Consider the following 15243-nt stretch of genomic DNA (forward strand, 5'->3'; position numbering starts at 1 on the left):
ACACTCACGTTAGACAGAGTACACAACATCATCAAATTGTCATGTTATTGTATAAATTATTTTGCAAATGAACTGAGGTGTTCTGCTACTTTTATGTTGCTATGTGAAATGTGTGTAGTGATCTGACAAAATGAGCCCTGTTTTCAAAATGAAGCTTAAGCAACTGTATAAAAAATTATACCAAATTCCTCCTCTCTTAGCTGTCATGACAATACAAACTAAACTAGATTATTAATATTCATTAAATATTAGTGGTTAAGGTACTTGACTACTCATCAAAAGGTCACCAGTTCAAGTCCCCACTGTTGGGCCCCTGAGCAAGACCCTTAACCCTCAAATTGTGTTCAGTCATAACTGTAAGTTGCTTTGAATAAAAGTGTCAACTAAATGCCATAAAATGTAAATAGTTTGGGTAAAGATGTGAAAAGTAATTAAAGATTTAAAAATGATCCATTTCTGAAATATGAAGCTTAGGGTTGTGTGTGTATGTAGTCGCTATAAAGTCAAAGAGGTTTTTGAATGACAGCTTCGTTAGAATGTATCACTATGGGTGACTCGTGGATGAGGCACTAAACTCAGTGTGAGTGGTAATCTGGATTGTGGACGTCTCAGAGGTGAAGGAGGGAGTTCTGACCAGTGCAGGAGAGCAGAATGCAGCAGCTCTGTCTGTATTCTGTTCTGTGTCCTGGCATTTCTGTTACTTCCACTGAAATAAAGCTTCATTTTGGACATTGTCTGCTCTTTTATAAGAAAATAAGATCTTTATTAATGTTACCAGGCAGTTTCTTGTGCCTGAGTGAGCTTATCTAAACAGATCAGAACATCTGGTGAAAGTGTGGCTCTATTCTGGGAGAAAGAGAATCACCCAGCCCTGGTAATGCAAATCTGAGTTACACCCCACTGCTCTCTCTCTCTCTCTCTCTCTCTCTCTCTCTCTCTCTCTCTCTCTCTCTCTCTCTCTCTCTCTCGCTCTCTCTCTCTCTCTCTCTCTCTCTCTCTCTCTCTCTAGTCCTGCTGAGGTAGACTATGTCGCCCCCTGCTGTCCAGGTTGGTGGCTCACTCTCCCTACAGCTACACCAACACCACCTAACATTCATTCCTCTTGTGCTGGTGAGTGTATCATTACCCTGATTAAATGAACTAAATAAGAAAAACAAAAGGCCTCATTCTTAGTAAAGAGAACATGTTTATGCCCCGTAACAACACAGTCCATATTCCTACACTCACTTCACTGTTCACACTTCCTGTTTACACTTCATTGTTTGCACTAAGTCTGATGTATACATATGTAGCACTGCTAATATTTCTCTTATATTATTTATTATTGTTATTGCTGCTGGTCCCTCTGTGAGCTAAGTTTTGTTGTACAAGTACAATGATAATAAAGTCTTTTCTTATCTTATCTCATCATAGACATGAACTAACACAGGTTGTGTTTGACCCCCACCTCCACACCACATGGTCAGACCTTTAGTGTTTAACATGTGGATGACCTCACAATCTTATGCTGAAGTATTAAAACACTTCCAAAGCTAATATCTTTTTTTCTGTAACTCCTTGTTATGTCCTTGTGATTTTCTGAGTTGTTTCCTCGTGCTGTGGTGTTAAAATGTGTTTTTCAGGTTACCCGCATGAGGGCGCACTAATAACCAGTGAGCTGTAGAAATAATACGGTCAAAACAACGGATGACCTGATTGGTTAAAGGGATAATTAACCTTCTATCTGTCATATACAGTCATATACAGATATTTGATTGTCAGAAACATTAAGTGTTCTTTTCTTATTGTTTGGAGTTGTAGGGATGGACGCTGTGTTCTTTTTGCTTTGTTGTTGTATTTCTGTTTTTGTGATTAAGGAGTTGAGGTAAGAGTGATTTGTATTTTATTTTCTTTTGTTTTAGGGGGGTTAGTGATTGAATTCACTTTAGTAGATTTTTTGTTTGTTGCTTTGTTGTAAAGCCCACCCTGAAGAAACACTCCTGTTTAGATTCGGTTTTACATATATATATATATATATATATATATATATATATATATATATATATATATATATATATATATATATATATAGTGAGAGAGAGAGAGAGAGAGAGAGAGAGAGAGAGAGATAGAGAGAATGTGTTTTTGTTTCCATATAAAATAAAAAAAACAAACATCACTGACTGAAAACCCCGTACAGAGTGTGTCTCCGTGTTTCTTTTTATGTTGTTCCCTTTTTAGTCCTTACAGCATCTTACAGCATTTCTTTTGGCCAGTGTTAGTCTGACGTGAGGGACTATTGTCGGTCTTGTCATACCTGTCAGCTAACCGGCAAACCAAAGCAAAAGATGCCGCCTGCCCTGTTTCGGCCTATACCTGTGGTGGGTGTTCCTTTTGATACACTTCTTTCAGACTGCGTAGGCCCACTGCTCAAAACAAAAACGGGACATCGGCTTCTGACAGGAATGTGTGCCATTACAAGGTTTCCAGAGGCTATTCCATTGCACAACATAAAATTTAAGTCCATAATTTAACTTTTGTTCTATTTTTGGTTTACCACAGTACATTCAGACTGACCAAGGATCCAATTTTCTATCCAAAATATTTGCCCAAGTTTTACAACAGTTGTCTATGAACAATTGTCTATAGGGTATCGAGTACTCACCACTCTGAGACCCAAGCAGCTTTGGAATTCCTTTAGTTTTATTTGCGCTTGGACAGACTGTTCAGGGGTCTCTTGGTTTCAGTCCTGCTCAATTAGTGTTTGGACATACGGTTAGAGAACCTCTGAAACTTTTGAAGGATTGATGGCTACAAAGCGATGAGCCGAATTTAGGATTGCTAAATTATGTGAGTCATTTTAAAGAATCGTTAGAATCCGCTTGTTAACTTGTTAAAAGGAGTTAGCTGCAGTGCAATCAAAAATGAAGAGGAGATACGATAAAATTGCTACAGTCTGTTCGTTTTAGCCAGGTGATGAGGTGTTGGTTTTGTTGCCTCATGTCATTCTAAACAAGATTTTCAGCACCATATGTTATCATGGATAAAATCAGTGAGACGGATTATGTGATACAAACTCTGGACCGAAAACATAAAACTCATGCTTGCCACATCAGTAAATTAAAGCAGTATATTCTACTGTCACGTTCAAAACCTAATGTTGTTCCTTCTGCTGTTGCTATGTTGGTACCTATAAAGGATGAGGATGATGGGTTAGTTCCTTCTGCACCAGTGATGGCTGCGCGTTTGCCCAACTCCACTATACTACAGGACTTGGATGGTGATTTATCAAATCTAGAGCCAAAAGAATGTTCTGATGTTAAGTCTTTAATTACCCGATATCATGGTTTGTCTTCTGATATACCAACTCAGACCTCCGAGATCGTTCATGATATGGATGTGGGAGATCATCCCCCAATTAAGCAACTCTCTTTGCTTAGTCGGATTAAATGATCAGATTTCAAAAGTGACCTCTACTGGCAGTAACTGCTGAGTCACACAAGCCTTTATATAGTGCACGCTGGCAATAAAGCCTTTCATGTTTTTGTTCTACAATAAACCAAGCAGGAATACAGGTTTACATATTAAGCCATTTCATGTTTAGTAGGAAATTTTGATGAGAACAAAATTATTGTGCTTAAAACAGAAGTTTCTATCTGGTCTGACTGGTTTATTTTTCCATGGTTTCTTTTACCTATACCATATCAGGGCTGGGGTGGTCCAAACCCACATATCTCCATAACTTCAGCAAGTGTCTCTAGATTACTAATCGCAGCACAAACTGAGAATATACTGAATATATAACACAATGATGTAAATCTTTATTTACTTTACATAGAGAACACAGGTCTGATTTGGTGACACTCTGCTTTAAAGCAGACAAGAGCCAGATTTTCCAGATGCACTACCGTTCTTCAGTACTACAGAGTATCAGTCTGTGTGCTCTCTCTAATAGTTATAATGATTTTACCACTACAGCCGCTCTACTGATGTCAGTAGCGTAAGGATGATTGATATGTGTCTCAACCAGCTTATTGTAAAACTCCTGTAACTGATTCTTAACTGTACTCATTACCCTGGCAGCAGGTCAGTGACCTGTATGGCCTTTTTGGAAGGCAGATAGAACATTCCAGGGATGAAACATGGAGACGGGCAGATCGGCAAGAAATGACAGACATGATGAAGAAAATAAAATAGGGTGAACAAACAAGAGCAAGATGAGAAACAAGAAACAATAATCATGCAGAGAAAGCACAAGTTAGGCTGAAACAGTATGAGGACCAGTTAAATATTCAACTCTTCCAGTATAATGTTTATTTTAAAGCAACACCTAAATGCATTTATACAATTCTCCAAATTTGATCTTACTGGATATGTTCAAATTTGACCTCCATTATACCCAATAGAAAAAAGACCCAGGCCCAAACAGGTGGCGGTCCAGTGATGTAAGTATCTATTACATAATGATTTAAATGATAAGTGTCAAACACTGAGTGAAGCTGTTTGTGTTTGTGTTTCGGAAGTCTTGTCAAACCGTGTTACGTTTGTTGTTTTGTGTGTTGCTTCTGGTTTGTTGAATCTCCGCCTGTGTTTTGGATTACTCTCTTTGCCCGATCCCTATTTGTTTTGGTTTACATTGTGCATTGCTTTTCTGAATTATGAACTTGGCTTATGTACTTTGGATTCTGTTTGTGAACTAAATGTGTTCTCTAATAAAGATGAAACTGACTTACTGTGACTGACTCCATCTCTGTACGTGCTCAGAACATTACAAGATGACAAAATACTTTTGTAAATCACTCTAGATAAGAGCTCCTGCTAAATGCCAAAAATTTAAATGTAAAATGTAAGTGTTTGAAAAATTATTTGGAGTCAAATCTGCAGAGTAAACTAGCTTATATGAATAAAAGTTGTCTGGAATCTTGTAAATATTAATACAAAGAAAGCCCATTAACAGTGTGGTTCCTTGAGAAGGGTGTGACATCATCATCACAGCCTGGAATGGTACATTTCTGTATGTAATCTGCCATTTTCATTGTTGGTCTGTTGTCATTGTTTTGTTCTTCACAACACCTGCAGAACTGCTGAAGCTTTAACTGTGCAGGTCGATTGTAATGTCATCTGGGCTAGAATGTGACATATGCAACTTTTAGGAGCATGAATATCAATGAGTCAAGACTGTTGTGTAATATTCTAGGATTTTGGAACAGGCTCATTTTACTGCCTTGTTTGGCTTATGTGGTATTTGTATTTGAAAAAGGAGTAAATAGTGTTTGAGGTTCACAGTATGTCAGTTCCACGTATCAAACTCTCCTTATTCAACTTTGTGAAGGAAAATGCCATTTTTTCTTTTTATAAGACTGTCCATAGTAGACAGTGAGCCTCTCTACTCTACACAGGCTGCTACTCACCTGCTCTTCCATGGTGAGATCTTCTCTACCCATAGCAGGTTACATCTCTATAACAACACTGACCCAGAGTCACTGTGAGAATCCAACCGCAGTTTATTACAAAATGAACGCAACATGAATGATAAGCCAGACAGTGCAAGGAGAGAAGCTTACCTTTGTTTTAATTACATGATCAGCAGGCTGTTGTAATAAGGTATTTATTGTTTATTTCTGTTGGTTTCTGTTGTGCAATGTGACCTGTGCTATTTCTGTTCAATACATTGTAGGACAAACAGGAAACACAGAAGAATATATCAGGAAAATTCTTTCTATTTGGCCAGGTGTGGGTAAGAATCTGATGTGTTTTGTAAATCTGCATGTTCACTCGACTTTTGGGGATCACTGGCTCTCTGCCTCTGAGAAGAAGATGAGCAATGTGTGAGACAACAGCAGTTCCTCCCTCAGCACAGCTGGCTCTTCATCTGGCTCTGGGCTGATTGGAGATCAGTGGATTGGGTGAGTTCAGGAGTGTCTTTCTGATGAGCTTCACCTGGGTCTCATTAGCTCTGTTCTGGGAGCTGTCCAGGGCTCTGACACACATTGAGTTCCATGTTGCTGAAACAGATGTTACAACCCAGTCTAGATAGGAGCAGTGACAGAAATTATTAAATGATGAATAGGATGAATTTAACACAATCAATAAACAAAAATGGACCGACAAAACTGACCGACCGCAGTTACCTTTCATGTCTTTGTACGCATCAAAGCTGGACAAGCAGCTATCAAGTGCCCTCTTTTGTGACAGTAAAAACATGCCCGTTTCTCAGGGACTTCACTTTTTCTGTGGGGTAATGGGACAGTCTTGCAAGGATGGGTTTCTCTTTTTGGCACAGGCAGAGAAGCAAAGTTTTGTGTATTAACATGAATTCATTGGCAGCAAAAGCTGTCTGAGAGAGTCGATACTTCTGCTTATTTAAACACACCACTACCTGTGTGGGAGAGTAGATTTTGAATTCTTCTAACATGAGTTCCTTTAGCTCATGAAAGCTCTGACTGACAGGCAGCACACCATTTATCAAATTACACAGATTTCCCATACAAATTCTACATAAGTTTAGAGGGGTGTTTGTCTAGTTGCCTGAAGTTCTGCTGGTAGGCCTCTGGGATTAACCCAAGAGGTTTAGGCGGAACCCCAGGGACCTTGTTTCTTTATGGGAGGATATTCTCCAATACCAAGACTTCCTACAAAATGGCCTTCATGTCTACCTTGAGGCCAATGTATCATTATGTCAAAGAAATCTGCTGTAGCATGAAGACCGTCTTTACAACACCTATCAAATACCTCCATAGTAGGGCAGAGTGAGAAATCCACTATTCTGAAAGGAACCATCCTAACCCAACAGCTAGCAACAATCTCACACTCCCCAGGGAAAAAAAAATGCCCAACAAATGCACACAACCAAAAATGGATGAGCCCCTAATTTCTGTTATGACCCAGTCCAGGTAGGGTCTGTGACAGAAATTAGTAAATGATGAATTGGGGTTAATTGGCAAGTGAAAGTGAGTATGAATTATGGATATGTGAGTAAACAAAATGGAACAAATCAGGGACGAAACAGTGACTGTTGTATTATGATCAATTATATAATAGTGTAATACAATAGGCACAAATCACACAAGAAAGACTTCAGATGGGTCAACACTGAAAATGGTAAATCACCAAACAAGAATAATGAAACTGACTAATGCTTCCGACAGGAACAGGCAGAGGTAGAATGCAATTGCAGGAGGTGGTTTATTAAATGTAGGAAACATGACACGAAGGGTAAAACAAACAGGCTAAGGGCTGCTGAGGGTAATAACACATGGTTGGAATACACAGAAAAGCAATGACGGCAACAGTAAAACAGGCATAAGGCAAACCTGACAGAGAGACATAACTTACCACCATAACAAACAACCAGAAGACAAAACTACAGGGCTTAGATAAGCAAGACAAGCAGACACTAAACAGATACAGGTGAACATGGGAAGAGTGGAAACTAAAACAAGGAGTGGAATAGAGGAACAGACGGGGGTGGAGAAAATGAAACTAAGGCTTGGAACAAGGGAGTGCAGGAAGACAGGGAAACCATGACATCAGGGACGTGAGGAGGGTGGACCTTTGTGACACTGACCATAAGTGGGGCTACAAAACCTAATGAAACAAAATGAGAAAACCAAAACACATACACACTTTCTTATCTCCCTCACCAGACACAAAACAGAGACAAACCCAAAACTGCAGAACAAACAGCACCCCACCCTACACCTGGTGTGAAGTGACACAAGTGAATACAGACTATACAAACTAAAATATAGACACTGTATACACTATATACACTAGATATAAGGGCAACAGAACAAGCAGAAGGCCAAAGCGAATCTCACTGTGGAAGTAGACTAACAGGGTCAGAGCACAGAACAATCAAAACAGCAAATAACAAACACACAAATGAAAACACAAGGTTGGGCATAAAGCTTCCTAATAGTGTCTTCAGGACCCTTTTATACCTGGAAATGAGATTGTAGCACTGTGGTTGACTTTCGGTGGCGGAACAAAACATGTCAGTTAGACATAAGTAGACTTTAACTTTTAATCCACATTAGGTGACACTATTAATCCACATTAGGTAACGTTGCATCAGAACGCACGGTGCTTTTGTTAACTACCCGTACTCTTTTATAGACTAATTGTGACTTTGTTAAGTATCTTCCTATATCATAACCATTGATATGTCCTTATAGACCTTTTAATTTATACCGATGGAGAGTTTCTTAAGTGTCCTTCAGTAGTAAAAACATACATGTATCAGGAATATCTCTCAACAAGACTTCATCTGCATGCTGGGTTTATTTTAAAAGTCAGAAATATCGGTACCTGACTGCAGCTTTATCGGTGCAGTTCACTTTTACTGTAATACTCGCATACTGCAGGATCAAAACGTTTTTACAAATACTCAAATTCCTAAATTATACATCTAGAACACATTTATTTATGTCATTAGATAAATTATCTTGATTTGGATGTTGCATTAAACATTGTTTTTAGTGTACATAAATATATCTAAAAACACAATTCTTATAATCAATTGCTATGATTCTACAAAGTCTACATGTATCTAACGCATAAACATTAACGATATAAGTCTGAAATAGTTTAAAGGGATCACCGAATTCAGTTCTGCGAAACAGGTTCATACACACACGCACACTTTTAGCGGCACAAAACTCTCATTTGGATTTAAGTAACTTGCACTCTTTATTCAAAATTAATGTAGTTACTGTCTTTATTTTTCTATCTTTATTTATCTTTATTTCTAATTGTATATTGTATGTATATAGTATCTTTGATAACTTCTTTCACTACACAAAAAGAAAAGAAAAACAAGCGTCTTTGGGGTTGTATCGTTCATTAACTCTGAAGCTAAACTACGGCGCTGTAAAGAGAGGAGACGGCAGTGTGTTTAGAGCAGGTTTATGTACGGACCTTAAACGAAGTTAGTGTGGAGGACACTGGACGTAAGAAGAACTTCACTTTTTATTCCCAGTAAATCACAGTTTTAAGTAGGTATTGTTTGTAATAAAGGTCTCTTTATTAAAGCGCATTAAAGGTGATTTTATTAGCGCATTTATCCTAACCGTTGCAGTGTTATTACAGCTTTTAGTGTAAATCGACCCACATTATTAGCGTTTTTTGGTAAAAGCATAAATGTTTCAGCAATATCCGCCAGCAAACCTTTATTCTGCCTACTGGGTTAATTTTCATTAGTATAAGTGTTTGTCCCTGAGTGGAGGTTGTCAATGCAAAGCACTTTAACCGTAATACTCGCATACTGATGAACCACCGTCTGTTAAATATACTTCCATTTTAATCTATGTATGACTATACATTATATTTATTTAAATGTTTCATTAATTGAATATATTGGGGTTCTAATGTCCAGGGAAAATAATATTGAAAAAAAAAAAAAGTTGATCTAATACGTTTCTGACTTCTGTTCCTCACTGAAGAGGAAGTGAAACACAACTGATTTTCCTGCTAACGGTTCCTGCCTGTCTGAGCTGTAGACCGTGTTGTGTCTCCTGGGTGATGCCCCGCCCACCCTCACGGTCCTGCCCCCCTCCAGTGTACAGCTGCAGCAGGAGAAGATCACACTCGTGTGTCTGGCCAACAAGGGCTTCCCCTCAGACTGGAAGCTGAGCTGGAAGGTGGCTGGTAGCAGCTGGAGCTCGGGGGTGAGCCAGAGCTCCGGGCTTCTGCAGAAGGACGGCCTCTACAGCTGGAGCAGCATCCTGACCCTCCAGAAGGAGGAGTGGCTGAAGAAGACAGTGACCTGTGAGGCCACCAAGGACTCCCAGTCTCCTGTCACACAGACACTGAGTAGAGAGCAGTGTGCTGAGTAGTGAATCTCCCACATGTGTACTGAAGTGTTCTCCTCTCACTCATTAATGTGCTGTCTTTTAGTTCAACTGTGTTTATTACTCAAATGTTCCTCTGTTTATTGGTCAAAATGAAATAAAAAATGTGAACAAACAACATTATAGTTTCTTAATTGAAGATTCTTTGCCAACATTGCACATAACAAGAAATGCCTTTAAAGTGCTAATTGTCTGTACTGCAGAAGTCCGTGTGTGTAATGAGTTATAGGATTAAACTTTGATAATGTTGCCATTTGACCACTCTTGGTAAAGTTTGTTAAGGAACCAGGAAATAAGATGACTCAACATAAGTTTCATTCACTAGAAACTGTAAGGTGTAAGTCAGTATATTTTTTAACATCATGAAGTGGGTGCTAAAACATATTTTGCCCCCTCCATATACCATAATAGTATTACCTTTTTCTAAATTTATGCCAGAAACTAACTGCATATCACATTTTAGCACAAGCTGGGTTTTTTTAATAAAAGATTGTCATGGGTCTGTTAGGAGGTAATAAATGTATTTTTTATTGCAAAAAAATTACAGGTTTCATATAAAAAACAACCTACTTTTTATTGAAAACCCACAGTCGACATATTTTTACAATGGGCTTTATGATAGAAAATCTATGCTCCAGGCCTCTGTTATCTGTTTGGATAAAATAAAGCTTCAAGCTAAACATAATAAATGTAACAGTAAAGAACTGTTTAATGTTTGGTATGTTTTATATGATTTGAGGAAGAGTCACACAGTGCATTAATGACACAGGCATGTCCTTCACACCAAAACAAAATTAGTGTTTGTGTGTGAGAGAGAAAACTTTACTGAAAGGTTTTTCGTCTGGTGGCATTTCTCATGTCTTTACCCCCTAAAAAGCTTTACTTTTAGACCTTTGCTTGTTGGTAAAAAAGATTTATAATTAACAGGAAATGTACTTGCTGGTAGAAGTATTTCATGCTACTATAAGAGATTTCTCTCCACTAATAACTACCTGCCCCAAGAGACCAAAGGTCTCAGTACTGCAGTGCTGTGACTGGTTTCTGGTGCTCCATGCACTGGGTGTGTGTAAATGTGCCTCTGTGGGCTCTTGATAAGCACTAGATAAATTCCATGTGTTGTTGTTATTGTAATAACTGTAGTGTTTTGTCTTCACCTGCTCCAGCAGAAACAGAGAGATCATCTGATCAAAGAAAAGAGAGACAGGAGAAGTTTAGGAGCTTCTCCATGTTTCTGGTAATGCAGCTCAGTCTGAGCTGTTATCATTGTCAACAGCAACATTAGCATTGTGTTTAATGGTGGGTTTCTTCTTGATGGATCATACTAATGTTCACACCTTCCATTTCTAACTCATAGACAGCAGGAGTAGAAGGACATATATATCTACAAAACTCTCCTCTAACAGAAGTGCAACAGTGTTGTCTGTATTGTGTCTTTGTGATTCATTATAGATTTTTTTGGTTACTTGTGCGTGAGTGTGTTGTGGTTCCTAGAAGAATGATTTTCTATAGATGTGTGTTGTTCAGTAGTGAGTGAGTGTGATGGGGCATCTCTCCTGCACAGAGTGTGTCATTGTTCTGTATCACATCCTCCCCCTCCACACCTGCAGTAGGTCCCAGCTGCAGCAGTGCAGCCTCTGTGCAGTCTGACTGAGGGAGGTTTTTGTACGACTCTCTAACACTGTGTGAACACATCACCACTATGGTAACTCTGACAGTAGTAATCTCCTGCATCTTCAGTCTGGACTCCTCTGATGGTCAGAGTGAAGTCAGATCCAGATCCACTACCACTGAAACGAGCTGGAGTTCCTGACTGTAATGTTTTCACATATCTAATCAGGAGTTTAGGAGCTTCTCCAGGTTTCTGCAGGTACCAGAATATCCCTTCATCTCCATCACTCCAGCGGTGCACTGCAGGGTTGGTCCTACAGCTGATGGTGACTGTGTCTCCTGGAAGAGCAGATTTCACTGAATCTTGAGTCACTGTTACCTGACCTCTGGATCCTGGGTAAGAAATAATAAAATCATAAAAAGGTAACATTTGCCTGTACAGATACTTTTGTTTAGTTACTCTAAATCTGTGAATAGTGCATTTTAAATAAGAGTAGTAGACGTGTGTCACATGGATAGTTCACCACAGAGGTAAAGCAGTGAGTTACCTTGAGTCCAGAGGAGCAGTGTGCAGATGAAGATGGGGATCAAAGTCATGGTTGCTGTGGGTGAAGTTGCTGGGGCAGGCAGCTCTCAGTCATGAAGTGTTAAACTCACAGGACTATAAACACTCCCAGAGCACTGAAGCAGGTGCTGCACATGCAAAGTGACCTCTCTGTTTTAATACACGTCTACCAAATACTCTCTGTGACAATACACATCTACCAAATACTCTCTGTGACCTCTTTGTTTTAATACACATCTACCAAACACTCTCTGTGACCTCTCTATATTAACACATGTCTACCAAATACTCTCTGTGGCCTCTTTGTATTAATACACATCTATCAAATACTCTCTGTGGCCTCTCTGTCTGAAGTAATGACTCCACTGAATACAATAACCATATTTAACAGAACCAACCATACTTGATAACTATAAACTTTATAATATAATGCAATATATAGATGTTTACTATCAACAATGTCAGAACACTATGGTACAGCGTGCTGATTATTGGGTAACTGGAATTGAAGAACAGATTAAGAGAGAATGATAAATCAGAAGTATCTAGTATATTTTATGTAAGTATTTCCAAACGTGTGTGTGGTGTAGTGCTCTCAATCGCTTCTCTGTACAAATCTCTGTTTTGCCTGCTGTCTACATACTTTCCACAAGGGGCGCTGGTGAGTTGTACAGTGGATGCCTAAGATGTGAAGGAGCGTGTTCTGACCAGTGTACAGCCCTGTACAATGGAGTCTACAGTCTGAAGAATGCTCTTTTTTTCTTAATTCAACACTCAGCTGGTTTTGATTCTTGGGTTTTGTTATCACTGCAAATAAGCTTCATTTTGAACTGTTCTTGTATCATTTTAATATTCATTATCTGCACTGTAAGATTCTTTGTACTGGAGTGTGTTGTACTGGATTGTGTTGTGCTTGAATAAGTTTGGTTAATGAATGTTGAACATCTGCAAAAAGTGTTGCTTCTGGGAAGGAGCAGGTTTCTCAGGGCTGTAAACACAAATCTGTTTCACCCCACTGCTCTCGCTCTCTCTCACTCTGACTGGTATTGACATTAGAGACTAGTTTCAGTTCTTCATTTTATATCTGAACATTATGTACACAGGAAACAGAAATAATTACCAATAAAACAGTATGAAGATTGGATCCAAATTATGTTCTCAACTACATGTAATTTAGATAATGAATAAAAATGTATTTAGCAAATAAAGAAATTAATGAATAAGCAATCATATAAATTAATGCTTCTGAGCAATTGCTCTAGTTGTGTTCAGTCATAATTATATGTTGTTTTGGATAAAAAGCTTCAGCTAAATGCTGTAAATGTAAATTTCTCTACTTCAGCATTACGACCTCGTCTAGGCTTAAGGCTGTAACAAGAGTTTTGTGTTAAGAATGTAAGTTAAAGAAACCTCAGAGAAGACCATCGTAGTTCAAGGTCTGCCAGTGTATTATACAAACAAATATCCAACATCTAATACACACAGTTCAAAGTGTAAGACTGGTGTTACAGCAGCAGGTACACAGGACAAAACAACAAACAAACCCACACTAGAAAACAAAGATGCTGACTAAAGCTGCACAGGACAAAATAAACACATAAAACTACAATAGCTCCCTTAGTGAAAACACAGACAAACTAACCCAGGACCCAAAGCCAACGGCAGTCACTCCCTACTTACCAGAGCACACAAATAGATACATAAATATACAAATATATACATACAATATACAAATAGATACATACAATATAGATACAAATAGATATGTTATGTACAAATTTATCATTTATATATATAAATAGATACATAAAATATAAAGATCGATAGTTAATATATACAAATTTACAACAGTGGCCAAGTTAGAAGGATCAAACAAGCTCAGAATCAGAGTAAGGGAGAAAGAGACCAAGCACTGAATCAAAGATCAAAACTGTCACAAGACACAAACAGGTGTCCAAAATATTATCTTTCTCTTTCTTCACACAGGATGTAACTACTGTCTCATGCTCTTCACCTGCAGGTCAACAGCAATAATGTGAGCAACTGTCCCCATTGTTATATATTTTTTTATTTGGAGTGAGTTAACACTCACTCATCTGCAGCATCAGAGAGACATACAAGTTTTTGCTCATTTACATTTACAGCATTTAGCTGATGCTTTTATCCAAAGCAACTTACAATTATGACTGAGTATAACTTGAGCAACTGAGAGTTAAGGGCCTTGCTCAGGGGCCCAACATTGGCAACTTAAATGCAAGACAAGTTTTTCCAGCAAAACACTCTTAAAATTCTTTCAAAGTACAAGTTCTCTAAGCTGTTTGAATGAAGTTACTTTACTCAATTTGCACCATTTATCGAACAAGCCATTAATCTCCCGTGCAAACTCGTTACCAACAACACTAGCATGGTCCATGGTTGTAGAGACAGGTTAGTCAGAGACAGCACATTACTGGGTCACATTATCCTGCCATCAAGGACATTTTCAGCCAGTGATATATCAGGAAGGCCTGAAGCATAAGGAAGGGTCTCTTTCAGCCCCCAGACGGTGTGTTTACAAACCAAGTCCTCTGGACTGTGTACTGTGTACTGCACACACTGTGTTTTGTTCAACATTCAGCATTTCTGTGGCTCCTTCACTGTGGTTACATCAGCTCACGTGAAAACTTAGCATCAGACCAGCAGCCCTGATATTAGTACACTACACGTCTCCGTGATACTATCGCCCCATGCCACACGTCTGCCTGATACCAGTGCCCCACGCCACACGTCTCTCTGATACTAGTGCCCCATGCAATTATAATGATTTTATCTCAATCATGAATGTAATATCTATGAATATCATATATATCTATGAAGTTCCTCTCACAAAATGTTCTTCCTCAATTTGATTTTACAATTCAAACCATATAAGATAGCAATAAACTCATTTTTATTTATGTGTTTGTTACGACCCAATTACCTAACCTTTTCAAGAGTTCAAAATCTAGGACCAAAATAGGCATATGGCTGAAGGCCATAACATTATATTGAAAACAATCATCCTGCGTAACAAAAGCAGAATTATCTGAAGCACGTACTTGTATTAGTCCTAAGAAATGTTATGTTGATCAATGTACTGTACTTTAAGAATATTCAATGTTATCAAGTAATTTATTTGAGTATTCCAGTTTGGGCCTGCCGGCTGGCCCGCTAGGGGGCATTGGTGCATAAAGGTTAAAGACTTAACATCAGAACACTCTT

General features: G+C 38.5%; 1 long non-coding RNA gene and 1 pseudogene across 1 annotated transcript; one reads left to right on the forward strand and one right to left on the reverse strand.

Annotated features, from left to right (window-relative positions):
• The first annotated feature begins 1026 nt into the window (after positions 1 to 1026).
• LOC118240949 (immunoglobulin kappa constant pseudogene) lies at positions 1027 to 9815 on the forward strand (annotated as a pseudogene).
• Positions 9816 to 11641: 1826 nt separating this feature from the next.
• On the reverse strand, positions 11642 to 13067 carry LOC145657414 (uncharacterized). Its single transcript, XR_014123050.1, has 2 exons — positions 11987 to 13067; positions 11642 to 11831 (listed from the first exon to the last, which is right to left on the reverse strand). It is a non-coding gene; the product is annotated as an uncharacterized LOC145657414 (long non-coding RNA).
• Between the last annotated feature and the right edge of the window lie 2176 nt (positions 13068 to 15243).

Source organism: Electrophorus electricus, chromosome 4 (genome assembly GCF_041902795.1).
Source record: "Electrophorus electricus isolate QZ-2024a chromosome 4, ASM4190279v1, whole genome shotgun sequence".
Lineage (NCBI taxonomy): Eukaryota > Metazoa > Chordata > Actinopteri > Gymnotiformes > Gymnotidae > Electrophorus > Electrophorus electricus.